The sequence below is a fragment of the Procambarus clarkii genome, unplaced genomic scaffold, assembly GCF_040958095.1.
Source record: "Procambarus clarkii isolate CNS0578487 unplaced genomic scaffold, FALCON_Pclarkii_2.0 HiC_scaffold_561, whole genome shotgun sequence".
Taxonomy (NCBI): Eukaryota; Metazoa; Arthropoda; class Malacostraca; order Decapoda; family Cambaridae; genus Procambarus; species Procambarus clarkii.
The window spans coordinates 110,001-136,089 of record NW_027189594.1 but is presented as its reverse complement, the minus strand read 5'-3'; the positions used below and the strand labels follow the sequence as shown (position 1 = coordinate 136,089).

Genomic DNA, 26,089 nt, shown 5'->3' with positions numbered 1-26,089 from the left:
AACGACTGGGACGAACAAGCTGGGCTTCACCAGCCAGACAAACGACTGGGACGAACAAGCTGGGTTACACCAGCCAGACAAACGACTGGGACGAACAAGCTGGGTTACACCAGCCAGACAAACGACTGGGACGAACAAACTGGGCTTCAACAGCAAGACAAACGACTGGGACGAACACGCTGGGCTTCACCAGCCAGACAAACGACTGGGACGAACAAACTGGGCTTCAACAGCCAGACAAACGACTGGGACGAACGAGCTAGGCTAAACCAGCCAGACAAATGTCTGGGACGAACGAGCTGGGCTACACCCGGGCTACTCCAGCCAGACAAACGTTGGGGCGAACAAGCTGGGCTACACCAGTCAGACAAACGTCTGGGACGAACGAGCTGGGCTACACCAGCCAGACAAACGTCTGGGATGAACGAGCTGGGCTACACCAGCCAGACAAACGTCTGGGACGAACGAGCTGGGCTACACCAGCCAGACAAACGTCTGGGACGAACGAGCTGGGCTACACCAGCCAGACAAATGACACCATGACATCCTGCCATGCCAGGAGGCATGGCAGGATGTGCAGAATACCCCCATTGAAAAGCAGAGGTGCAACAGGTACTCTGAGAGAGAACTCTATCAACATCAGAGGCCCGAGACTGTTCAACACGCTTCCACTACACATAAGGGGCATAACTGGCCAACCCCTCACAGTGTTCAAGAGAGAACTGGATAAGCACCTCCAAAGGATACCTGATCAACCAGGCTGTGACTCATACGTCAGGTTGCGAGCAGCCGCGTCTAACAGCTTGGTTGATCAGTCCAGCAACCAGGAGGCCTGGTCGACGACCGGGCCGCGGGGACACTAAGCCCTGGAAGCACCTCAAGGTAACCTCAAGGCAAGGTAGGGGGGTCATATTTGGAGGCCGCACAGTTAAGGGGTTAATGGCTCTTACCACTCCTCATAGCTCTTGTCCTTCTGTTCTGGGAGCCATTTAGTTGCATGTCTTTGCACCTTTTCCAGTTTGTTGATGTGCTTCTTAAGATATGGGCACCATACAACCACTGCATATTCCATTCCAGCTTTGGTTTAACAAAAGTTGTGAACAATTTCTTGAGTATCTTGCCATCCATGTATTTAAAAGCAATTTTTAAGTTAGAAAGTAGAGCATAGGCTCCTCACACAATGTTCTTTACGTGGTCCTCAGGTGACAGTTTTCTATCTAGAACCCCTCCTAGCTCTCTTTCTTTATCCAAATTCTTTATCGATTTCTCACATTTCATAGGTGTCTAGATATGAAGTGGAAAAAATGCTAAAGGAGCTAAGTAAGAACAAAGCATTTGGCCCAGATGGAGTTTCACCATGGGTCCTGAGAGAATGTGCACCTGAGCTCAGCATTCCACTTCAACAGATTTTTCAGGCATCCCCATGAACAGGAGTCCTAGCAGATGTGTGGAAAAAGACTAACACAGAAGAAACGTTTGCACTACAAGGTTGATATTCACTATGCTACCTATTTCAGGCTCCCAGTTGATATTAGAGGCAGCAACAGCACTCTACAACAGTGGCAGCAGGGAGGATCCCATCATATATAGACCTGTATCCCTATGTTTACCTATTTCAGACTCCCAGTTGATATTAGAGGCAGCAGGGAGGTTCCCATCATATATATGACCTGTATCATTGACAAGTGTAATAGTCAAAATATTAGAAAAAATAATTGAAACTAAATGGGTAGAACCCTTGGAGAAAAAACTATAATAAACAGACAGACAGTACGGTTTTGGATCTGGAAAATCCTGTGTAACAAATTTACTCGGTTTCTAGGATCTAGCCACAGAGATTTTATAAAAAAGATATGGTTGGGTATTTTTATTTTGGCTCTCCTAATTATTTTGGACAACATTGATGAGTATCTCCTTGAAACTGCTTTGGAGATGACCCCTAACCTATACTGGTACTTCTCATGGTCATGTTTTTTTATTAACAGATTTAGGCATACCCTTAGTAAGCCATGGATTGTTTAACCTTTTAATTGAATGATGAATTGATTCAGGAACATAATGATTACAAATACCTGTGATTCAGATCACAACTTAATTGAAGTTTTGACAAGCATAGGGAATAGACCTTCAAAACCAGTCTCGATTCCAGTGGAGGAGATTTCAGCAAATTCAACTTCAATAATAAACAGATAAACTGGGAGCAAATGAACCAAGATTTCACAGAAATAAGCTGGGAATAACAGCTAGAAAATGCAAACCTGAACCAGTGCCTGAAAAAACAAGCTCAGTAGCACTAGAAATATGCTCAAACCGCATATCCCTAAGAAAAAAACAGGAAGAAATGCAGATTGGAACGGGAACGTCGTTCCCTCTATAGGCGAAGAAAACAAATCACGGAACAACTTGAGAGTCGCACCCTCTCTCATGAACGGCAAAGAAGGTTTGGTAGAGAAATAGAAACAATTGAACTAAAGCTACAAGAATTATACAAAACCCAGGAGAGGCAAAGAGGGCAAAAGGCCATCAGTGAAATAGAGGGAAATACAAAATATTTTTTTCTCCTATGCAAAATCAAGATAAAAAACCACATCTAGCATCGGGCCCCTGCAAAAGAGATATGGAACTTTCACAGATGACAACAAAGAAATGAGCGAAATACTGAGGAATCAGTATGCGAGCCACTAAACACAATAAAGATTGATAACGGTTATGATCTCAGCCTGCAGGAGAAACGAGTCTCCCCCTTGAGAGTCGTTCTATCAGATTTGACCTAAGAGGTTAAAGAGATGTAGACCTGGATATTTATATAGTAGACATTCGATTGAATTTGACAAACGGTTTGCATGTATGGCAGTAAATAAGGATATAAATAAATGACTGGTCATGAGATGTGGAAATTTGCTGGGGGTGTGAGGCTCGCTTATAAGGATGTTGACCTCACTTCAGCACCAGAAATTGGGAGGGGGAAGTTGAGCTCCATTGGGTTCCGGTTAGAGAAGAACCCCCTAGTTGATATACCTTCAAGAGGAAGTGTGCAGACGTTTCAGCTGTGGAATTAATCTGGAAATGTGTGGTCACATGTCCTGGATGGCAGGAAGAGTTGTGAAGCCGTCCAGAAACATTTTCATGGGCAGCTGTGTGTGTGCGCCCTGGTCAGGCATCATCAAGTGAGCGTCCTCCAAGAGACATTTTTGTGGTAGGCACAGTTTTAATCAGTTAACAGTGATTGCCTGTAGTTGGTCGTGTGCCCAGCGGCCGTAGCCAGTATTTATTGATATGTTAGGCAAATTTTATTGAAGCAGAAAGTTCAAAACGGAGAGTAAAGACGGAGGAACGTCCTTGAGGGCGGAGCGATGTTCGTCCCCTCCAAGCACTCATGGGTGACTGAGAGAGCTTAGCTCCTGGCGGAGTAGCTGCCTCGTGGCGGCAGGCGGAGGAACCGCTCAGCAGGCGAGGCGGAGGATGGATTCGCCCGAACGAGGGAGTCCATACTTACGGTGTTCGGGAAGCAGGGAGATGTGGGGTGAAACATTTATTGTGTAGTTCATTAAAGTTATATGTTTGTAGAGGAACATTTTTATTGGCGTATCAATGGGTTACAGGTTTGTTCTGAGAAAGGAGTTGATAGGAGTACTCTAAGGCCAGAGAAGAAGTTAATGGGTGGAACTCCAAGACTGTAGGAGTAGATGTAGTACTCTGTGGAAGAGCAAGCCCCATAATGAGGAATTGGACCTCAAATTGTGTGAAGAGGAGCAGTGAAGTGAAGTCTCACATGCTTCTGTAGAATCAGTGGTGGAGTACCACTGGAGTCCAAGGAAAACTTCATGGTGCAGCAGCCTGGAAGAGCTGTAGAGGATCCTAGTAGATGAACCTGGAAGAACCTGATGATGTCAGGGTAGTGAACTTCAGATGTGGGAAGGAAGTTCTTATTGACTACTAAGAGGGAGTTGGAAGAGCGCTTGAGTGCCATTAGCATGCAAGACGCAGTGAAAGGTGGGTGATTGATTATCATTTTTATGCCAAGGAATACTTATACTGAAGTTTAAAGAGTTACAACTGTAGGCAGGAGTACCTGCAGAGATAATATTTTCTAGGGCTGATAGTGCCATACGTATATATATGTTCTAGGGCTGATAGTGCCATATTTATTTTACAAGGTTTAACTCATGAAGTGAGGTTGGTAGCATAAGTGGCAAGCCAGGAGTTGGGCTACCACTTGGTATAAGCAACTAATAAGAGTCCTAATGGTAGTGGTTTGTAACCAGGTTATAACATCATAAGGTGTTGAAGTTTATACACTTATATACTGTATGTGAGTGTTTTATATATGTTCTGTGTTGTTATTAAATGTTCATAATCATCAGGTGTTTGCCCTTGTCCTAGTGAGGCTTCCCAGGAAACGAGCGAGCGAGCGAGCGAGAGAGAGAGAGAGAGAGAGAGAGAGAGAGAGAGAGAGAGAGAGAGAGAGAGAGAGAGAGAGAGAGACAGAGAGAGACAGAGAGGAGAGAGAGAGAGAGCACCACAGCTTTGGACAAGGTAGTACAGAATAATAATTCAGGAAAGGGGATTGGGGAGATCATACCATCTGACGGGATAGTGGGGAGTCATGGCGGCTCAAGTGGGTGTGCACACATGACAACTAGGCTGGTGTTGGAGCCACATCCCCTAGAGATGTGACGCTGAGCCCTCTCCAAAAGTAAGAAGCGTGCAGGGTGATCTCCTGATTTAAGTATAAGCACACTACAGAGGTTTTGGGTTTGGTGGGTTGTCCGGGAGAGACAATCTATCGACTCACAACATAATATTATTATTACAACTACCACAATGTAAAATAACCCAAATGAATTTTCATGGATATGATACCAACATCAAATCATATATCAGATGTCACCTTATCCCCACTGGATTTTGAAGAAGCCATAGACAGTATGCCTATGTACTCTGCACCAGTCCCAGATTCTTGGAACCCTATATTCATCAACAAATGTAAAAAAACACTATCGCAGGTGCTTCACATTCTTTGGAGACAAAGCCTAGATACTGGCGTTAATAATGACATACTAAAACAGGAGAAATAGCACCACTCCATAAAAAAGGAAATAAGGCACAGGTAAAAAATTACAGACCGATAGCACTAACATCACACATAAAAATCTTTGAGAGAGTGCTAAGATGTATGATCACAAAATACATGGAATCCCAGCATCTCCATAACCTCGGACAACATGGTTTCACAACAGGGCGCTCTTGCCTATCACAGTTGCTGGACCACTATGACATGGCATTAGATGCCATGAAGACAGACTAATCGCTGATGTAATTTATACAGATTTCGCAAACGCCTTCAACAAATGTGACCATGGTGTTATTGCACATAAAATGCGTTTATAAGGAATTTCTGGAAAAATAGGCAGATGGATCTACAATTTCGTGACTAACAACCCAATGTGTAATAGTCAACAAAATAAAATCCTGTCCATTGACCGTGAAGAGCTCAGTCCCCCAGGGTACTGTGCTTGCTCTAGTACTCTTTTCTCATCTTCATATCGGACATTGAGAAGGACACAATCTATAGTACCATACCATATTTTGCAGATGACACTAGGATCTTTATGAGAGTAGACAACATAGAGGACACAGCAAACCTGCAGATGTAAATCAGGTCTTTCTAGGGGCTACAGAAAATAATATGGTGTTTAACGAAGATAAGGTCCAGCTTATGCGCCACGGAAAAAATTAAAATCTAAAAATGGAAACAATGTACAAAACACAGTCAAATCATAACATAGAACAAAAAAGCAATGTAAAGGATTTGGATTTACTCATGTCGGAAGACCTTACCTTTAAAGAACACAATAAAGAAGCCGTCACAACTGCAATAAATATGACAAGTTGGATAAAAAGAACCGTTCACACTAGAGATGCTATACCAATGATGATACTCTTCAACACGCTAGTGCTCTCTAGAGCGGAATACTTCTGCACAATGACAGCCCCTTTCAAAGCTTGTGAAATTGCTTACTTGGAGAGCATGCAGAGATCCTTTACTGCTAGACTCCACTCAGTAAAACATCTAAACTATTGGGATCGACTAAAATGCCAAATCTGTATTCTCTTGAGCGTAGGCGGGAAAGATACATAATAATTTACACGTGGAAAATAGTAAAAGGGCTGGTCCCAAACCTGCATACAGAAATAATATCATATGAGACCGGAAGGTATGGCAGGATGTCCAGAATACCCCTGTTGAAGAGCAGAGGTGCAATAGGTACTCTAAGAGAGAAATCTATTAATATCAGAGGCCCGAGACTGTTCAACAAACTTCCACTACACATAAGAGGCATAACTGGCCGACCCCTCACAATGTTCAGGAGAGAACTCGATAAGCACCGCCAAAGGATACCTGATCATCCAGGCTGTGACTCATAAGTCAGGCTGTGAACAGCCGCATCCAACAGCCTGGTTGACCAGTCCAGCAATGAGGAGGCCTGGTCGACGACCGGGCCGCGGGGACGCTAAGCCCCGAAAACACCTAAAGGTAACCTCAAGGCAAGGCTCAAAGTTTTGTAAAGACATGTTTGCACTGCAAGGTTGATATTCACTATGTCACCTATTTCAGACTCCCAGTTGATATTAGAGGCAGCAGCAATACAGCTGCTTTTAGAAGTTTCATTGTGCAGCTTAAAGCTTATCTTCATTGTATCTAGAGGTGGTTTATTAATGTTTGTTAGAAGAAATATAGGGTAATTGTCTGTGGTCCTATCAGTGATTATTCCTGAGGTAAGTGGAGAAGTTATGTTAGTCCAGATGTGGTCAGGAGTAAAGGTAGTTGTTTCAGTAATTCTAAAAGGTTTAGTAATTAGGGGTATGAACAAGCAGGAATTCATACAGTTGAGGAAACTAGCAACTTGAAGGCTCACAGAGGTCAATATTAACTCTTTTGCTGGCCCGGTGGGCGACCTAGCGCACACACCGCAAGGAAGGCCGAGCATTGGCCATGAGTGTACAAACCACACTCAAATGTTTATACTGTACTCTTTTCAGCTTTCTAACCTCACTTTTCATGCTACGTCATTCATTTTGCTATCAAATTGTTCACAATATAAAGGGGAACATTTAAAACCAGTCCCATAATATTTGGACAATAAATGGAATTTTTAAAAATGCATTAATTGATGACGGCATTACCTTCATCAGGGACTGTGCATGTTTCGGTTTTATGATGTCGATACCCTCATCACGCCGTAAAACCCCTGATATTATTAGTTGGTTTTTGTTAAGCCCTGGGCTGCTCTTGCGATTTTAGCCTGCAACACGTCTTATAAAAGTGTTCATTTGTGTTCCCTGATCATGGGAAAAATAGAAAATAAATTGTGACATATTTTGGCCGCAATAGGGCGAGGAAGTCTGGCAAAAGTGAGGCGTTGACAGAGTAATCGTCAGAGGCGGTCAGCTCCACCCGAGCTGTCAGGTGGGAGTTGCCACAAAGGTATTATTACTGAATTATTTCAATGTCTCTGATTTTTTCTGTTTTTTTTTTGAGTACTATTATTCAATAGTATGTAGTGTGATATATTTATATAATAAAATGTGTGACTCATCGCTATACTCAAAAGTATTATGAGCATATTAGTCCTGCCCTAGTGACGCTCTATTACTCTCTTCATTTATCCTTATCTCAACTATGGTACATATTTGTGCTTGGGGTTCTACTACCCAAAATCATTTACGTCCTCTAATTACCCAACACAAAGCTGCTATCAGAACAATATCTAACTCTGGCCCCAGACAGCACTCGGTACCCTTACTCAAATCTCTGAATATGTTAGATATTAAGTCACTGCACATCGTCTCTTGTGTACTCTATATATTTAAAACTCTGAATTGTAATGTCAATCCTGACCTTCAACGATTCCTAGAAAGTTGTAGCAGAACTCATGGGCACCACACCAGAAAAAAATACCTATTTTATATTCCAAGAGTTAGACTTAATCAAACTAGGAATGCTCTACAAATCAAGGGACCCAGAATGTGGAATGACCTTCCCAATTATGTCAAAAATTGTACCTCTCTCAACCAGTTTAAGATAAAAACTAAGTACTACCTAATTAACTCCATGTAACCTACCTTACTTCTAAATGTCATCCCAGGTCATACTATTTAAAAAAAAAAAAAAGCCTGTTTGTTAACCAACTTGTATATTGGCTATTTTGTACCATGTTCCCCCCCCCCCTTTTTTTATCTTTTATTTTTTTTTTTCATTCAACACAATTTATACTTTAAGCTCAATTACTATTAAGTTTTAGTCTAAGAGTTTTTTTCCAACTCTCCTTGAACGAAACGCTATGCGTACTAGTGGCTTTAGGTATTGTATGTACTACCTCTGTCTTTAAATCTAACAGAATGTTTGTACTGTAACGCTGCAACTATGTATGTACTGTTCCTAAATAAATTATTATTATTATTATTACTATATTATTCACTTATTATGTTTATCTATATAAATAAAAATGTAAATGTTCGTTTGTTCAAAATTGCTAATCTCCAAAAGTTCTTCACAGATTGCTTTGAAATTTTGACAACGTTCCATTCACAACAGAGCATGTTTTTATATTCTTACTATATAGATGTCACGCCTGTAACGGGAGAAAACATGCTTTTCTTGAAAAACTGTGTTTTTCCCATTTTTTTATGTGAGGGGAAATCTTCGAACCTCTTTACCGATTGCTTTTAAATTTTGACACGATGTTGCATTTGAATAGGCATGTGTTTTTATATGCCTAATATATACATGCCTCATCTGTGACAGGTAAAAACATACGTTTTTTTAAAAAACAGCGCCATCTGTTGCACGTAATAGCAACACACGCTATACCAAATATGTTACAATTCCATTTCAATGTTTCAGATTGCATTGATAAATTTAATTTTCAAAGATTTTGATTTATTTTCATTTTGATTTAATTATTTTGTGTGACATTGCATTGGAATTGAGCTGTGTTGTTTACCATACTGTTCATTGTGGGTATAGTTTATTTTGTTATTTTTTTCATTTTCATTTTTTTTAACTGTTCTACTTTTTTTTCAGTGATGGGAACATCAGATCATTTGGGAACGCATTGGATGAGGGAGTGGGGAATGGTGGGGAGGACAAGGGGACAGGAGTGGGGAATGGTGGGGGAAGAACGAGGGTGAGGATAATGGTGGGGAGGTCGAGGGGTACGGGGGAGTGTAGCATGGTTAGGAGAATGAGGGGATGGGGGAATGGAGAATGGTGGAGAGGACAAGGGGATAGTGAAGTGGGGGATGTTGGGGAGGACGAGGTGATGGGGGAGTTGGGTATGGTGGGGAGGACAAGGCGACGGGGGGGTTGGGTATGGTGGGGAGGACGAGGGGACGGGGAAAGGGGGGAAGTGGGGAGGACGAGGGGGACGAAGAGTGTGGAGGATGGTGGGGAGGACAAGGGGATGGGGAAGGGAGGGAGGAATGGTGGGGAGGATGAGGGGACGGGGGAGTGGGGAATGGTTGGGAGGACGAGGGGACAGGGAAGGGGGGGGGATACCTCCTCCAAAGGATACCTGATCAACCAGGCTGTGACTCATATGTCAGGCTGCGAGCAGCCGCGTCTAAATGCCTGGTTGATCAGTCCAGCAACCAGGAGGCCTGGTCGACGACCGGGCCGCGGGGACGCTAAGCCCCAGAAGCACCTCAAGGTAACCTCAAGGTCTGACCTGAGGCCTAATCTGAGGTCTGGCCTGAGGCCTGGTCTGAGGTCCGGCTTGAGGTCTGGCTTGAGGCCTGATCTTTGGCCTGGGCTGAGATCTGGCCTGAGAACTGGCCTGAGGTCTGGCCTGAGGCCTGGTCTGAGGCCTGGCCTGAGGCCTGGCCTGAGGTCTGGCCTGAGGCCTGGTCTGAGGTCTGGCCTGAAGCCTCATCTGAGGTCTGGCCTGGTCTGACCCAAGGCCTGGTCTGGTCTGCCCCAAGGCCTGGTCAGGTCTGGCCTGAGGTCTGGCATGAGGTCTGGCCCGAGGCCTGGCCTGGGGCATGACCAGAGGTCTGGTCTGAGGTCTGGCCTGAGGCCTGGTCTGAGGTCTAGCCTGCTTGATGGGGTTCTGGGAGTTCTTCTACTCCCCATGGGGACTACTATGGGGAGCCGGTCGGCCGAGTGGACAGCACACTGGACTTGTGATCCTGTCGTCCTGGGTTCGATCCCAGGCGCCGGCGAGAAACAATGGGCAGAGTTTCTTTCACCCTATGCCCCTGTTACCTAGCAGTAAAATAGGTAGGTCAGCTGTCACGGGCTGCTTCCTGGGGGTGGAGGCCTGGTCGAGGACTGGGCCGCAGGGACACTAAAAAAAAAAAAAAAGCCCCGAAATCAACTCAAGATAACCCAAGCCTGGCACGAGGCCAGGCTTCACTTTTGAGAGTTTGGTCCACTAAGCTGTTGTTTGGAGCAGCCCACAGGCCCTCATACCCACCACAACCCGGTTGATCATGCATTCCTTGGAGGATACCATCTAGTTTCCTCTTGAAGATGTCCACGGTTGTTCCATCAATATTTCTTATGCTTGCTGGGAGGACGTAGAACAACCGCGAACCTCTGATGTTTATACAGTGTTCTCTGATTGTGCCCATGGCACCTCTGCTCTTCACTGGTTCTATTCTGCATTTTCTTCCATATCGTTCACTCCAGTATGTTGTTATTTTACTGTGTAGATTTGGGACCTGGCCCTCCAGTATTTTCCATGTGTATATTATTTGGTATCTCTCTTGTCTCCTTTCTAGCAAGTACATTTGGAGAGCTTTGAGACGATCCCGATAATTTAGGTGCTTTATCGCATCTATGTGTGCCATATATGTTCTCTGTATTCCCTCTATTTCAGCAATCTCTCCTGCTCTGAAGGGGGAAGTGAGTACTAAGCAGTACTCAAGATGGGACAACACAAGTGACTTGAAGAGTACAACCATTGTGATGGGATCCTTAGATTTGAAAGTTCTCGTAATCCATCCAATCATTTTTCTGGCTGCTACAATATTTGTTTGGTTATGCTCCCTAAACATTAGGTCGTCGGACATCATTATTCTCAAATCCTTGACATGCTGTTTTCCTATTATGGGCAAATTCGATTATGTTTTATACCCTGTATTATGTTTTAGATCCTCATTTTTGCTGTACCTGAGTACCTGGAATTTATCACTGTTAAACATCATGTTACTTTCTGCTGCCCAAACCTGAGATGGCCTGGCCCAGGCCTGAGGGCTGGTCTAGCCCAAGGCCTGCTAGTCTGGCCACCACCCCCCACCCCAACTCCTCTACTGCCAACATGCTACAACCTTCCCCCCTCCCACACACCAGACTACCAGCTACCGGCCCCGAAGCTATCCCGTGCCTGACTACCAGTGACCGGCCGCCCGCCAACCGCCCCTCTTCTTGTCAGTTTGTTGGGAAAATTATGTGATTTTGCTTGACTGGATTCATTAATGCTTAAATTCATAGCATTTTTATTCCAAATTGTTTGTAAATGATTGTTCTATCAAATGCCATAGTGAAAATCAATTCATAATAAATGAATGGTTTATGAATATTTATATAGACTGATTCATTTGGCTTATGGAAATCCTGGCCAATACATCATATTTGCAGCCACCAATAACCATCACATAGTTATGATTTTGATATGGAATTGTTTACCAATGACTGTTCTATCATGTGCCATGTTCAAAATAATAAATACATAATAAATAGATTTTCTGTGAATTTTGTTTAGTTGATAGTGGATGTAGGACCTCTGTTATTTTCACATTAAGGGGAGGGGCAGCCTGGGGCCGACAGGTAGAACGAATTCCGCGGTGAAATAAATCAGCCTCGCCTCATATAGTTCTTTCAAGTGAGGACACACTGTACATCATCATGTATATATTTTTGGTTACAGATTTTGTTTAGAAATATTATTAGGATAATAAAAAGTTATAAAAATACTTGTTTCATGACACCTTTATTGTATTAGATGGAAATTCTCCAGGCTATCTCTGGCTGGCAATCTACTGCCACCTACAGAAGGATCTCTTGGGGAAGGAGGGAGGGAAGCAGTGAATGTGGGCAGGGCAGAGGAAGTGAGCAGCAGTGAGAGTGACCCCCTCCCTCCCTTCAGGATTCCCTCCCTTCCTGGGGGTGGTGTACAATGAGTGTTAGGCCGCTGATCCAGCCAAATATCCGCTAGTTCGGCTTCCATGGACATTTTGGCTGGATAGGGAGATAACTTTATCCGGCCACGACTTTTGCCGGATTAGGGCATTTTCCGGATTGGCAGATTCCGGATAAGTGGATTTCTACAGTACTTAGGTATGGTGGAAACAAAGAACTTAAACAAAACACAGGGTACAGGATGCAATCAGACCTACTTGTAGTAGGAAAGCAACAGGTAAAAGACCTGGGAATTATGATGTCTGACAACCTGACATTTAGTGAACATAACTGAGCAAATATAGTGGCAGCCAGGAAAATGGTAGGATGGATTATGAGAACGTTCCAGGGACCAGCAATGCTAATACTACTTAAATCACTAATGCTGTCCCATCTTAACTATTGCTTGTGCTCACTTCCCCTTACAGACCAGGAGAGATCTCTGAATTAGAGGAAATACAGAGAACAAATACAGCATACATAGAAATGATAAAACATCTAAATTACTGGGACCGTCTCAAAGCTTTTAAATGCACTCTTTGGAAAGGAGATGAGAAAGGTATCAAATACATGGAAGATACTTGAAGGCCAGGTCCCAAATTTGCACAGTAGAACAACAACATACTGGAGCGAAAGGTATGGAAGGAAATGCAGAATAGAACCAGTGAGTAGTAGATGTGCTATAGGCACAATCAGAGAGCACTGTCTAAACATTAGGGGTCCACAGCTGTTCAACACCGTACCAGTAAGCATTAGAAATATTGCCAGAACGAAGGAGGATGTATTTAAGAGGCACATGGGCAGGTTCTTGCAAGAAGTGCCGGACCAACCAGGTTATAGTGGATATGTGGGCCTGCAGACTGCTTCAAGCAACAGCCTCTTGGACCAAGTTATCAGAAGTCGAGCCTGGCCCCCCAAGTCAGGCTTGGGGAGTAGAAGAACTCCCAAAACCCTCTCCAGGTGTGCATCGTATGAGAGAGAAACTTTAATGATACTATTAAAAGTCTATCAGAAAAGATAAAAACAATCACCATAGCACCACACAGATGCTCACTAAACTCGCTTATCCCAATGATAAGTAAGATCTCATTCAATAAACTGCAAATAAAAAAAAAACTATACATTAACCCTTTAACCGCTAGGGGCTTTTTGGCCTGCAATACCACCAGGCACAACAACAGCAAAAAATCCAAAAAATTCTTTCATCATATAAAAGTGTTCATTTGTGTTCCTTGATCACGGAAAAAAAAAAAATCACAGGCGACTTATTTTGGCCGCAATAGGGCGGCGAAGTCTGGCAAAAAACCAGGCATTGACAGAGCAAGTGTCCGAGGCAGTCTGCTATGCCCGAGCTGTCAGGCGGGAGTTGCCACAAAGATATTATTACTTAATTATTTCAGTGTCTTTGATTAATTTTTTCTTAGTTTTTTGCAGTAATATTATTCAATAAAGTGTAGTGATATATTTATATAATAAAATGTGTGAACCATCACTATACTCAAAATTATGGTGTGCATATCAGTGATTCAATTATTATGTTCATAAAACTATAAACAAATAGTTTTGCTGTTATTACACTATATTCACAGTATAAGTATATGTATGTTTTATTCGCCATAACGAACCACTAAGTTAGTATGGTGAGTCAAAAAGGAGCATGGAGTGGCTGCCCCGCAAGCACAATTAGGTGAGTACACAACAGCCACTGGCCGCGACTCCCTCACCTTCTCACTCACCAACATTCTCCTCCCACCATAATGTTTTTGCTTTTATTCACTATATACAGACATTATATATAAGTATCTACATGTGTTGTTCACCATAACTGTACATCTAAGCTGGTATAGTGAGTTCAGGCAATAAGAGACGTAGCTACACACACACATTCAGCTGGTGGCTGCCTCTCTCAATGGTTCAAGGGCCAGATGCACTAATAATTCTCCTCTAACAATACTGTTTGTGGTGTTATTACATTATATATAAGAATCTACATGTTTTATTCACCATAACTGTACAAATAAGCTGGTATGGTGCCCAAAGACCAAAGTGGCCACCAGTACACAACATGACTTGTCATGCAGATGACACCACCTACCTCACCAAATGGCTGCTACCAATACACTCCTATTGCTGTTATTACACTCTATACACACGTTATATATAAGTATCTACATTTGTGTTCACCATAGCAAACCACTAAGCTGGTATGGTGAGAGCAGACAGTAAAAGGTGGCCACACTGAGTCAGCAGACAATGCTACCTCCCTCCCCACCAAGATTACTCCTCCCACCACAGTACTAATTATCACCACAATCCTGCTATTATCAGAATTATGGTCATTTTTATCACAGTCAGGAGGTCTTCTGTAAAACTATCATCGCTAAATAATACCATGTACATATATATATATTTTGACATTTTCAGGCGATGCTGTGGTCACAAGCTGAACAATAGTGCTGTGAGCTCATGCTGCGTGTGCCAGCCTTGGTGGCTCACTCAGAACTGAATCTCTCACATGAGGATATGTTACCCACCATTTTTTTTCTAGGCGGCGACTGTTTACTATCGGCCGTGGCTGGACTATAGCTGCCCCTGTCCCTCGCGGGGCATATAAAATTGTGCGCTAGACCTTCAATTGTATATGTATGTATTGCGTGGTGTTCGGGAAAGTTACTCCCATCGTATATGTATGTATTCCACGGTTTAAGGGGTTAATGAGTGCCTACCCAAGCAGCGTTGATCCTCCTCTACAGAATGCATCCTATTCGCAAACAAAACCCAAATTTTATCAAGCAGTGCTACACCAGGAACGGAACGATCATTGCTAAGAAGAAAGAAGACGAAAGAAAACGATTCTTCGCGGCAGGGGATCGTATTCCAGGGACCGTAGGATTAAGGACTTGCCCGAAACGCTACGCGTACTAGTGGCTGTACAAGAATGTAACAACTCTTGTATATATCTCAAAAAAAAAAAAAAAAAAAAAAAAAAAAAAAAAAAAAAAAAAAAAAAAAAAAAAAAAGAGGCAAAATACATGAAATAAAAAATGTCCAACAATTATAGGCTTTCTTTGTTGATTGTGACATAACTGGAAACCAGCAAACTTCCAATGTCATTGCTGAAACTAACACACAAGTGACCAAGCCTTACCTAGCCTAACCGTATTTAAATTGTGGCTTTTTTATATTTTTATATTAATTAATAAATGCTTCTTTTTTATATTATTGGCTTCAATTTCATGTAATTTACCCCTCTTATAACTATTACTACAATGACTTCCATTTTATAAAATGTAATATTTTTTTGAATGCTTAATTTGTCTAGTTATCAGATTCTTAGCTTACAATATTTGCAACTTACCCATTTATCTGTTGATACTAACACTTCTATTTCCCAAAATGTTATAAACCTTGAACTCTTAATTTGTCAAATTATCTGAATGTTTAATTCATTACTTTGTGAATTAAAAATTAATAATTTAATTTCTCACTTATATATCTGCCCATTAATATTAGCTACTAGTCTTGTTTGTTGTCTAATATTCCAGTATTGTTAATGGATTCTTAAGCTTTAAGTACATCAGTGCTTCCAGCCCATATGTGTTTGTTTCTATTGCATACCCTTATCCAACTAGTCTTATTACCATATGATATTACTGTATTACAATCTTAAGAGATTACTGAATTTTTAATTTGATTAATTATGTTTCCTTTTTTATTAATTAATTTGAATCTGAATCCATTTGTTTATTCATAATTTTAATCTAATTGTCTAAATCTAACTTTGTTCTCTCTCTCTTTTTTTTTTGCCTGTTTATATTACATATCCTTGCCCATCTTGAATTATTACCATATTATATTCATGTATTACAATATTAAATTAATTCTTAACTTAGCTAATTATTTGTATTCCAATTGATTAATTATTTGAATCTCAATTTGTTTACTCTAGAAATCTTAATTTGATTAATTATCTAATTTCCCACTCTTGTTCTTTATTATTTTTACTTTTATATCTGCTAAATTTTATTACTTATATACAGTATCTGATAAATTTTATTACCCACATATCTGCTGAATAATATTTGCAATCACTTCTCTATTCTTGCATTTTTTCTTTCCAAATACAGTGCATCATCACTCTAACAAACCCCGCTCTAACGAATTGCCGGATGGTCCGAACAAATTGCATTTGGCACTAAATGTTCAGTGGAACATACAAAAATTCATTTGTGTTGTTCCACTGATGGTGATGACCTAGTCCGGCATGGCAGGGCTATGAAAGCTGTGTACTGTACACACTCTCCACATCGTTCACTTCACTATCCATATCACTAGTAGCAGACACCTGTGTTAGGTCTTTTTCCAGATTTGGGTTATCAAAATCATTGGCATGCTCATCTTCAAGCAATATGCCTTGTATTCCAACATCAGATGATGTTTTCTTAAAAACATAGCCGACTAGGGCTGGGAGCTCGATATGGATGAATACGACATGGTTGCTACCTTGAATATGAGCCTGGCCATGACTGTGGGGAATGCTGGGAATTTTTTTCAATCTGGCAAACACCTCAAGAATCCATCTTGTACCCAAGTCAACACCGCGTTGGACAGATGTTTGGGAGCCAGAGGCGCGTGTGCCACCCATTGTTGCTTACTCAGTACTAACCCAGCCAGCAGCCCTACGACATTCTGGGAATTTTTTCCAAGATGACTGCCTTTCACTGGAGGTCCTAAGAGTCCATTTTTGTACCCATTTTGCGTCTCACAGGACACCAGGTGTACTTGTGTGGAGTGGTGGTGACGATTTTATTCCTCTAATTCCTACCTTTGACAATAAAGAAGTTGGATTACAGACCTTTTCCCTGATAATGGTGAGGACATGTGTGAAATGGATTACTTTACAGCATTTTATGATGAGCCGCTCATGGAATATATTGTACACCAAATGAACCTTCATGCGACTCATCTCATTGGAAAAGAGATAACAGAATATTCCGATTGCAGCGTTGGAAAAACAATACTGTAGGTGAAATGTATGTATTTTTGGCAATATGTATGTTGATGAAACATTGTGTCAAACACGCTATCACAGATTATTGGAGCAAAGACCAGACTATTCCAACACCTTTCTTCGGGAAATATATGTCCCAAGACAGGTTTCAGATACTCCTCAGGTGTCTTTATTTTGCAAGGAATGAGGACTGGACAGAGGATGATAGACTTTGGAGAGTCAGGCACTATATGAATGAAGCGATTGGTAAGTTCAGAGATTTCTACGTACCAGCACAGAAGCTGGTGATTGACGATTCCCTTGTGCTTTTCAGAGGACGTGTTTCATTCAAGCAGTATATTCCCTCCAAACGCCACAGATTTGGATTGAAATTCTTTGTTTTTTGTGACTGTGAAACAGGATACGTGTTACACACGATTCTGTATTCTGCTAGCGATGTAGACATTCTCGGTAACGACCAACATGGTTTCTCAGGTAGTGTGGTAAAGTCACTGATGACACCATGGATGAACAAGGGCCACATTTTATACACGGATAACTACTGTACAAGTCCCTTGCAAGCTAGGTTCTTGATTTAAAATAGAACTGGATTGTTTGGCACAGTAAAGCCAAGAATAAGGAAAATGCCAGTGTTTGACAATAAACTTGAAGTTGGTGACTGCCAGCTAAGAAAAAGTGATCAAATACTCTCAGTTAGGTGGAAAGACACGAGAGAAGTGAACTTGATGACAACCGTTCATGATAGTACGTACAATGGTGAACAGTGGCAAGGTGAACCGAGTAACGCAAGAACCAATAAGCCAGATTGTGTTCTCGACTATAATATCAACATGCATTTGGTTGATAAATCTGACATGATGGTGGGCAGTGTCGAGTGAGTGCGAAAAACATTGAAGTGGACGAAAAAAGTGTTTTTCCGACTTGTTGACATAAGCCTGCTGAATAGCTATAATATGTATCTGGTGAAAACTGGACGTAAACCAAGTTTCCGTTCGTTTGCTTTTACACTTGGGACAGTTATTAGCAAAGTTTGGCAAAGATGTTTCTGGCATACAAAGACCCATCATGAACCCAGTGTTGCAGCATGCTGCTACACCCAGGCTCACTCACACGGAGGGCTTTCAAGCACACAGACTAAAACATTTGCCACCAGCTGGAAAGCGTGCAATAGTCCAACATGATTGCTTAGTTTGTAGAACAATAAAAAGAGATCAGAAACGTAAACTTGTGCAAACATGGTGTGAAGCGTGTGGAGTCCCATAGTGCGTGCATGTGCGTAAATATAATAATAAACAATGTGAATACATATTATATTGGCATAATGGGAAAACATTTTTGTGCGCATGTGTATACTCAATGTATGCAACATTTATTACCACTGAACATGAAGTAACATTATATACAACACAATTAGTGAATAATTTTTGTGATAAAATACGCCTAGACACTGTAAATAATGCAGCGAAAATAAATTTGTGGCAATTCTGACTGCTTGAGGACTGCGCACAATGCCTCTGGGACGCACCTTGCATGATCAAGCATGCAGGGTGTGACGTCATCGCTCATATTGTCGGCTCATTTATGTCATTTGTAAGTACGATTAATTTTTATTTTCTCTTGTGGTCAGGGAACACAAATTAACAGCTTAGGAAGAATTTTTTTTTCTTTTTTGTTACACGCCTGTGGGTGACAAGGGACATATAGCCCTTAGCAACACAAGGGTTAATACACCCACCATCACTGGGTCATGCCAATATGATTAATACACTCACCATCACTGGGTAATGACAATATGATTAATACACTCAACATCACTGGGTCATGACAATATGATTAATACACTCACCATCACTGGGTAATGACAATATGATTAATACACTCAACATCACTGGGTCATGCCAATATGATTAATACACTCACCATCACTGGGTAATGACTATAATTAATACACTCGCCACCACTGGTAAATGACAACACCAACATTAATACACTAGTTAATGAAAATATCTTGATTAGTACACTGACAATCACTGGTTATTGACATCAACATGATAAACACACACACTGGTAGTACAGTAAGAATAAAATGTCCTTACCATCATTGATGGGCAAAAGTTGTGTTTGCTATCGTCCTGGGTAGCCGAGCAGAGACTGGAAGCAGTATTACCTATTAAGGCAAAATAAAACAAATTTAAGGTTTCTATGACTAAATTTTTCCCACCAAAACATAGTAAATGTTAACAAAAATTTTATAATTTTTTTAGGTATTGTGCTTTGAGCAGAAGTAAGGAGGGTGGGCAGGAATAAGGAGGGTGGGCAGGAATAAGGAGGGTGGGCAGGAATAAGGAGGGTGGACAGGAGTAAGGAGAGTGGGCAGGAGTAAGGAGGGTAGCCAGGAGTAAGGAGGGTTGCCAGGAGTAAGGAGGGTGGGCAGGAATAACAGAGGTGGGCAAGAATAACGAGGGTGGGCAGGAGTAAGGAGGGTGGGCAGGAGTAAAGAGGGTGGGCAGGAGTAAGGAGGGTGGGCAGGAACAAGGAGGGTGGGGCAGGAATAAGGAGGGTGGGCAGGAGTAAGGAGGGTGGGCAGGAGTAAGGAGGGTGGGCAGGAGTAAGGAGGGTAGCCAGGAGTAAGGAGGGTAGCCAGGAAAGTGGAAGTGGGTATGGGCGGGTTCTCGGTTGCCTCCCCTCCCTCTCTAACAGCCTATGTAATACAAACCACATACATTAACCCTAAAGCTGCTACAGCCTGGGCTGTAAAAGCTGGGGCTGGGCAAAAAATATTTGAATTATGTGAAAATTAATATAAAATGTTAAATAAATCTCCAACTTATTGGCATTAGCGTCATAAAAGTTTCACCCTAATATTTTCAGAAATGTATTTTAGAAATTTTTTTTTAAAAAAGGAGAACATTTTGTTGATAAGGAGAACAGCTCCTATTAACTGGAACTGAGGGATAATGCAGTAATAAAGAGATGCAAGCACTTGTCCAATGTACAAAGAAGAAGAATAGTAGCAAGAAGTGTCCACAAAGTAGATATGCAGCTGGTGCCTGTATAGCATTGCTGAGTAATACATAATAATACCAATAATAATGAGTATGTTATCATGCTCTATTTTGTTATATATCATAAAAATGCATTGCCTAATGTTAATATCTGTTACTGTCACCAATATCCAAAAAAATATATATTTTTTTTTGTCTCCTTTGCTTATTATTTCATTTTGTTGTAACCTCTACATCTTGGAGAATGCATACCCATCCCTAACTATGTCAAGATAGAATGAAATTGGTCACCAAATAAATCAGTCACAACTGGCAGAACTTGGGACTGAATTTTTTTTTACTGAGTTTTTCACAGATTTCAAATTCTATTTTCTTTGTCTCTTTAGGCGGTTTTGATGATTAGGGACCAGATTAGGGCTTTATCACTTTTATAAAGTATACATTTTTATCCCCTAAATCATTTTAATTTTCCCTATATTTAGTTTTTTGAGGTTATTTTTTCTTAACATCATTTCAACACATATTGACCTACAACTTTCACATATTCGAGTACGAATGCCAAACAACGTTTATTAAAACATATAAGTAAATTAATGAATTAGAACTACCTTATTCATTGCTGATAACTTCAACTTCAATTATCTCAAACTTTGAGTCAGCTTCAAAAAATTCAGTTTCTGACTGATACTTGGTTGATGGGGTTCTGGGAGTTCTTCTACTCCCCTAAGCCCAGCCTGAGGCCAGGCTTGACTTGTGAACGTTTGATACACCAGGCTGTTGCTTGTAGCAGCCTGCAGGCCCACATATACACCACCGCCCGGACTGATTCTCACCATTGTTACAAATAATGTGCACAGTTGTCTGTTCTACAATCCTATTAGAATGGATTTTTCACAAACCTTAAACGTTTGTAGTTATCAATTTTTTTCTAAATTTGGCGCATATTTCAAATGCCACATTGACGATTTTTTTACAGTAAATTACACTGAAAACATATATTCTAAATCTATGAAAATGAAGATCATATACTATTCTGAGAGCATAATAACACCAAATGAACAATTGGTGATAGTTTATATTTTTGCAGCTGATCTCAAAATCTGAAGTATTCAATATTCAATTTTATACAGTAATTATTTTTTATTTTCTTATTTTTCAAGTTACGTTTGTGATCATTTAGACAAAGTTGCAGGATTTGCTAGTATGCACAAAAAACTGGAAAGCATTAGAGCAAATTTGAGAAATTGAACTTTGCCATCAAATCCTGTCGTATATGTATGCCATGCACAGCTTAAGGGTTAATACAGAACTGTACTGTATAAAATGCATAAAACTTAAAACTAACAATATTCTTCTAATTATAACAATAATATTTTAAATAAAACAATTTGTAACAGTCAATAAGTACATCAAATTTTGAGTATGCCTATAAAATAAGCACAGGTCATGTCAACGCGTTGGACCAGGATGAGATGGCTGGCACCATGTGCTTCTCCTCTTCCTGGGGTAAAAACATCGGGTTCACGTGCGAAGGATTTTTGTGATAAATTTGAACAATTTTTACTGTTTGAACTCATTTAATCTGTCAAGATGTCTCAGAGCAGCATTCATGGTATTGAAGGTATAAAACAAAAGAGAAAACATTTGTCAATTGATCAGAAAGTTGACTTGACAGAGAAAGCAGAGCGTGGATACTCTGTCACTCAACTCGCCCAAGAATTCAACATCGGTAAAGCTACAATTTGTGATATAAAAAAGCAGAAGGATAATATTAAGAAATTCTTTGCTCAAACTCAAGCAATAGGCAACAGGAAAACAATGAAACCTGCTAAGTATATGGATTTAGACTCATCTGTATTTAAATGGTTTACACAGCATCATGCAAAAGGAATTCCTGTTTGAGTTGATTCTATTAGAAATGCAGCTGAAAGACTTGCTGTAAAGTTAAACATAGACAATTTCAAGGCTTGTATTGAATAAGTATGTCGATTTAAAGAGAGGTATGGCATCATTAACAAGAAAAATTGTGGCGATGCATTAAGTGCAGATGTTGGAAGTGCTAATGCATATAAGCATAAACTTTTTCAGCACATTATATCTAATAATCTAAGCTGGTTTTAAGTGTACAATGCAGATGTAACAGGCTTTAACTGGAAATGCCTTCAAAGAAACACTTTGGCCTTCAGGCTTGAGGAGAATATTCCTGGTTGCAAGGTAAAGAAGGAAAGAATTTCAGCATTATTGTGCCGTAACGCAGATGGCAGTCACCGAACAAAGTACGCAATTGTTGGGAAATCTGCCAACCTCAGAGCATTGAAAAACTGCATGAACAGACTACCTGTCATCTACTACAACACAAAAAATGCCTGGTTCACACAGATTACTTTTGAGGATTGGTTCCAGAATCACTTTTGTAAAGAAGTAAAAAAGCAGCAGATATGAATTCTGCAGGATGTGCAGAATTCATCCTGCTGAGGTAAAGGCAATGTTGTTGATTGATAATGCCCCAGCTCACCCCATTGCTAAATTAACATCGCCTGATGGCAAAATAACATGTATGGCTTTACCACCAAACACTACATCTGTAATACAGCCCATGGATTAGGGGTTATCTATGCTCTCAAAGGCTTTATAAAAGAGCTATGAATTCAGATATTATGGAAGTTCTGCTCTCTGAGGAAGACGAGATACCTAATAAGGATAAGAAGGCTAGTAGAACACTAGAAAACTTCAAGAAATATTCAATTAAAGATGCAATTTACAACTAGGCCAAGGAATGGAGCGAGTTGAAGGTCACCACATAAAAGAATGCATGGAATAAAATTCTGAGTCCAGTACCTGGTTAGAATAAAGACGAAGATGACTATGATTTTGAGGGCTTTGATAATGTGATTTTTGAGACATTCAGAGATGCAGGTGAGGAAGATTTGCAACTTTCTGATGTGAATGAGTGGTTAAATAATGATGCTGATGATCCAGGTTATGGTGAATTAACTGAGAATGAGATTATCCAGTGTGTTATTGGTAATAATGATGAGGATGTGGAAGAGGAAGATGATAGTGTGTTATCTATTCCATATGCTGCATCATTGCAAAAGGTTAATGATCTGCTTGATTTGGTTGCTGTAACTGATAATGAAGAGCTGACAGATTATTACCTGCACCTAAAGGACATGAAAGATATTATAATGAAGCTCACAACAAAGAAACAAACTAAGATTCAAAAGCTTTTGGTATGGTTTCACAGTAGGCCTACAGAACCAGCACCCTGCACTAGCAAGGACTCACCTGCTGAGGATGCTCAGGCAACTGGACCAGCACCCAGCACTAGCAAGGACTCACCTTCCGAGGATGCCCAGGCCACTAGACCAGCACCCAGCACTAGCCATAACTTACCTGGGAGTACCAATTGAGCTGTACAGCACAGTTCTAATGACATTAAATGTACAAAGTGTAGTTTATATGATATAAGTGTACTGCAGTAGTGTGATTCTAGTGGTCTGTACTTTATGTACAGACTGTAGTGTATAATGTACATTTGTTAGAAAAGTTACTGTTCTTTAAACAATTTATATTCATATGTGTGGCACTCTCAGGATATTAAGGCTAACAAAGTTTGCACTACACAACTCAACTGGTAGGGTAAGTACAGTACTGTATCGTGCAATATCATTTTATTTCATTGCGATACAAATTCTTTATTATTTAAATTTTTCATAAGGCAAATGTGTACTGGCATATGCATTAATGTGATTGTATTTTTTTTTTTGGGGGGGGGAGGGGGTTGCTGGGGCCGAACGGATGGAATGAATTCCACACTGGAATGAATCGGCTATGCCCCATATAGTTCATTCAAGCGAGTACACACATTTAATTTCTACATTTACTATCTACATTTAATGTCATCTAATTTCATGCATTTCTTTGATAAAGTGTTTACTCGTGTCCTTTATGATCTTGGTTATTTGAAACTGTTGGTCCCATTATCCTTAAATTATAATATGTTACTCTATGTTCTGATATGTTCAAAGAAAATGTTATGAGGAATAGTTCACTTGCTTTTCTAAATTACACCTTGTATTTTCATTCTATAATTAATGTAAATAAACTACTGTACTGTTGCTAGAACTACTGACTCCATAATGTAATAGTCTATGCTTGTCATCCTTAAGTATCACCTTCCTTGTATTCATTTTTTATTTTCCTTGAACATTCTCATTTTGTTAGCTTACTTCGCTAATAGTATTAAGTGTTTTATCCCGTCACAACTTTAATTAAAAAATTTCTATATTATTATTAATTTTTCCCGAAACACTTTGCGTAATAGTGGCTTCATTAGTATGTGTAACTTCTGTCCCTTCAATTGAACAATATTTTTATGTTCTTGGTACACACAATCTTTTGAATAAATATTAATATTATTATTATTATTTACACAAAAAATCACACTAAAGTGATATACATCAATGAGAAAATTCCCTCGGGCTGTGAGATGATGCAAACCTGCAATGTTTGCATCACCTCACAGCCTCAGTGGATTGTTCATTGATGTATATCACCTTAGTGTGATTTTCTGTGTATCTGAAGTTGTGCATACAGTGTTGAACTACAGTACTTTATCCTTCACCTGAGTGCTTGGGGTCTTACATAAAACTTGGACTGGCTTCAGGACTGTGATATCAGGATATCACAGACTTCCTGTGATATCAGTAGAAATCCAATTGTAAGGAAGTCAGTGGTGGTACAGTAGTAGAGTATGCAGCTGGCAATGCCTTGGTCATGGGTTTGCAACACTACACAGTCCCAGTGGTATTTCTCATTATTATTATTATTATAAAAGTTATCATTATTCGATAGGCCAATGTCCACACCCCAACAATGCCATTGGCATATAATTTACCCCAACAATTCTAATGGCCTACATCTACATCTCCAACAATTCCATAGTCCTATTTCCATACCCCAACATTATTGTTGAAGAAAAAAAAATGCTGTTTGTTGACCAACTTGTATATTGGCTATTTTCTACCATGTTCCCCCCTTTTTTTCATCTTTTATTATTTTTATTTTTTTCTTTCAATGCAATTATACTTTAAGCTTAATTACTATTAAGTTTTAGTCTAAGTGTTTTTTTTCCCCACCTCACCTTGCCCGAAACGCTATGCGTACTAGTGGCTTTAGGTATTGTATGTACTACCTCTATCTTTAAATCAAACAGAATGTTTGTACTGTAACTCTGCAACTATGTATGTACTTTTCCAAAATTAATTTTTATTATTTTTATTATTAACAATTGTATGTTGGGGGTGTAAGACAATGGTGGAGCAGAAAGCTCAGTACTCACTTCCCCCTTTCAGAGCAGGAGAGATTGCTGAAATAGAGGGAATACAGAGAACATATATGGCACGCATCATTGAGATAAAACACCTAAATTTTTGGGATCGTCTCAAAGCTCTCCGAATGTACTCTCTAGAAAGGAGACGAGAGATACCAAATAATATACACATGGAAAATACTGGAGGGCCAGGTCCCAAATCTACACAGTAAAATAACAACGTACTGGAGTGAATGATATGGAAGAAACTGCAGGATTGAACCAGTGAAGAGCAGAGGTGCCATAGGCACAATCAGAGAACATAAGAGCAAAGGCAACTGCAGACGGCCTATTGGCCCATACGAGGGAGCTCCTATCTATAACCACCCAATCCCACTCATTTACATGTCCAACCCACGCTTGAAACAATCGTGGGACCCCACCTCCACCACGTTACGCGGTAATTCGTTCCACAAATCAACAATCAACAACCCTGTTACCGAACCAGTATTTACCCAAGTCTTTCCTAAATCTAAATTTATCCAATTTATACCCATTGTTTCGTGTTCTGTCTT

At 40.4% G+C, this 26,089-nt stretch overlaps 1 long non-coding RNA gene across 1 annotated transcript in view; it reads right to left on the bottom strand.

Annotated features, from left to right (window-relative positions):
• Positions 1-3,586: 3,586 nt before the first annotated feature.
• The window catches only part of LOC138361654 (uncharacterized), a 22,970-nt gene continuing 467 nt past the window's right edge, over positions 3,587-26,089 (bottom strand). The window contains exons 2-3 of the long non-coding RNA XR_011227088.1: positions 19,292-19,362; positions 3,587-3,871 (exon numbers count right to left, since the gene is read on the bottom strand). This is a non-coding gene — a long non-coding RNA (uncharacterized lncRNA). The remainder of the gene's footprint in view (positions 3,872-19,291; positions 19,363-26,089) is intronic.